Source organism: Phallusia mammillata, unplaced genomic scaffold, assembly GCF_965637545.1.
Source record: "Phallusia mammillata unplaced genomic scaffold, kaPhaMamm4.hap1.1 HAP1_SCAFFOLD_167, whole genome shotgun sequence".
Lineage (NCBI taxonomy): Eukaryota > Metazoa > Chordata > Ascidiacea > Phlebobranchia > Ascidiidae > Phallusia > Phallusia mammillata.
In genome coordinates, this window is record NW_027648905.1 from 5,001 (window position 1) to 7,500 (window position 2,500).

General features: G+C 57.6%; 3 non-coding genes across 3 annotated transcripts in view; all 3 read left to right on the forward strand.

The window, feature by feature from the left end:
* LOC145207798 (small subunit ribosomal RNA) overlaps positions 1–1,667 on the forward strand; it is a 1,824-nt gene extending 157 nt beyond the window's left edge. The window contains exon 1 of the ribosomal RNA XR_013854216.1: positions 1–1,667. This exon is cut by the window's left edge and continues 157 nt beyond it. This is a non-coding gene — a ribosomal RNA (small subunit ribosomal RNA).
* A 301-nt stretch (positions 1,668–1,968) lies between these two features.
* On the forward strand, positions 1,969–2,122 carry LOC145207790 (5.8S ribosomal RNA). The gene has a single exon (XR_013854210.1). It is a non-coding gene; the product is annotated as a 5.8S ribosomal RNA (ribosomal RNA).
* A 319-nt stretch (positions 2,123–2,441) lies between these two features.
* The window catches only part of LOC145207792 (large subunit ribosomal RNA), a 3,686-nt gene continuing 3,627 nt past the window's right edge, over positions 2,442–2,500 (forward strand). The window contains exon 1 of the ribosomal RNA XR_013854212.1: positions 2,442–2,500. This exon is cut by the window's right edge and continues 3,627 nt beyond it. This is a non-coding gene — a ribosomal RNA (large subunit ribosomal RNA).

Genomic DNA, 2,500 nt, shown 5'->3' on the forward strand with positions numbered 1-2,500 from the left:
AGAGCTAATACATGCGGCAGGCGCCTGCCTCACGGCGGGCGTGCATTTATCAGTCCAAAAACCGACCGGGCCGGCGTTTCGTCGCGCCCGACACGTCTTGGCGACTCTGGGTAACTCAGCGGATCGCACGGTCTCGCACCGGCGACGGATCATTCAAGTGTCTGCCCTATCAACTTTCGTCGGTAGGGTATCGGCCTACCGAGGTTCTTACGGGTGACGGGGAATCAGGGTTCGATTCCGGAGAGGGAGCCTGAGAAACGGCTACCACATCCAAGGAAGGCAGCAGGCGCGCAAATTACCCATTCCCGACGCGGGGAGGTAGTGACGAAAAATAACAATACAGGACTCTAAACGAGGCCCTGTAATTGGAATGAGCACACTTTAAAACCTTTAACGAGTATCCATTGGAGGGCAAGTCTGGTGCCAGCAGCCGCGGTAATTCCAGCTCCAAAAGTGTATATTTAAGTTGTTGCGGTTAAAAAGCTCGTAGTTGGATCTTGGGCGCAGGCGGCCGGTCCGTCGCAAGGCGTGCACTGGCCGCACCTGGCCCTCACCCCCGGCGCTCCGCCGGTGCCCTTGACTGAGTGTCGGCGGCGGCCGGGACGTTTACTTTGAAAAAATTAGAGTGTTCAAAGCAGGCGGCTCGCCTGAATAATGGTGCATGGAATAATGGAATAGGACCTCGGTTCTATTTTGTTGGTTTTCGGAGCGCGAGGTAATGATTAAGAGGGACGGACGGGGGCATTCGTACTGTGCCGCTAGAGGTGAAATTCTTGGATCGGCGCAAGACGAGCGACTGCGAAAGCATTTGCCAAGAATGTTTTCTTTAATCAAGAGCGAAAGTCAGAGGTTCGAAGACGATCAGATACCGTCCTAGTTCTGACTATAAACGATGCCAACCAGCGATCGGGGGGCGTTAGTTTGACGACCTCCCCGGCAGCTTGCGGGAAACCAAAGTCTTTGGGTTCCGGGGGAAGTATGGTTGCAAAGCTGAAACTTAAAGGAATTGACGGAAGGGCACCACCAGGCGTGGAGCCTGCGGCTTAATTTGACTCAACACGGGGAATCTCACCCGGCCCGGACACAGTGAGGATTGACAGATTGAGAGCTCTTTCTTGATTCTGTGGGTGGTGGTGCATGGCCGTTCTTAGTTGGTGGAGCGATTTGTCTGGTTAATTCCGATAACGAACGAGACTCTGGCTTGCTAACTAGTTACGCGACCCGATCGGTCGGCGTTTAACTTCTTAGAGGGACTAGTGGCGTTTAGCCACACGAGATTGAGCAATAACAGGTCTGTGATGCCCTTAGATGTTCGGGGCCGCACGCGCGCTACACTGACCGGATCAGCGTGTGCTCGCCTTGGCCGAAAGGTCCGGGTAACCCGCTGAACCCCGGTCGTGCTAGGGATAGGGAATTGCAATTGTTTCCCTTGAACGAGGAATGCCCAGTAAGCGCGAGTCATCAGCTCGCGTTGATTACGTCCCTGCCCTTTGTACACACCGCCCGTCGCTACTACCGATTGAATGGTTTAGTGAGGTCCTCCGATTGGACCTGGCGCGGTCGGCAACGGCCGGGCCGGTGTCCGAGAAGACGATCTAACTTGATCATTTAGAGGAAGTAAAAGTCGTAACAAGGTTTCCGTAGGTGAACCTGCGGAAGGATCATTAACGGTCGACGTTGGGCGTCAGCGCACAACGGTCGAGGCGAGGCTCGAGAAACGGCTGCGACCGCACGTGCGTCACTCCAATGTGCGCGCGTGCGCGACCGCCCGAACGGCGAAGGTACCCCGGCCGCTGCCGGGATCCCAACGCCACCGGTCACCTGGTAAATTGCGCGCCGAGTGCCAGCTCCGCGAAGCCGGCTTCATGCGTCGGCGAACCGACTAGGTCGGGTCGACCGCTCGGCGCCAGTAATTTTCGAATGCTACCACATTGTGCGCGGCGCAGTGCAGAACAAATGTCAATCGAGGGCTCTTGGCGGTGGATCACTCGGCTCGCGAGTCGATGAAGGACGCAGCTAGCTGCGTGAATTAATGTGAATTGCAGGACACATTGAGCATCGACGTTCTGAACGCAAATTGCGGCGTCGGGTCAATCCCGGAGCCGCGCCCGCCTCAGGGTCGCGTTTCAAACGCTCCCGCGCGGTTTGTCTCCCCTAAAAAGGAGAAGCCGCGTCGGGCTGGTGCGGTGTCGGCTGGCGGTCCGTACGGGCGCGCTGGTCGTCCCGCTTATGACAGCACGAACTGCCTACTGCGTGCAATTTGGGTTGCGACGCGGCACGGCGACGCAGGCGAGCGAGTCTCGCGAGTCGGCCTCGAAGAGGACTGCGGCTCGCGAGCTCGCCCTGCCAGTCAAGCGCCCGCCGTCTAATGCCCGTCGCAGAACGCCCGCCGCCGCGGTAGGCTGCTCGTCGACGAACGCCTGGAGCTGGGCTCCAATTTTCGGCCTGAGGTCGGACGAGGTTACCCGCTGAATTTAAGCATATTACTAAGCGGAGGAAA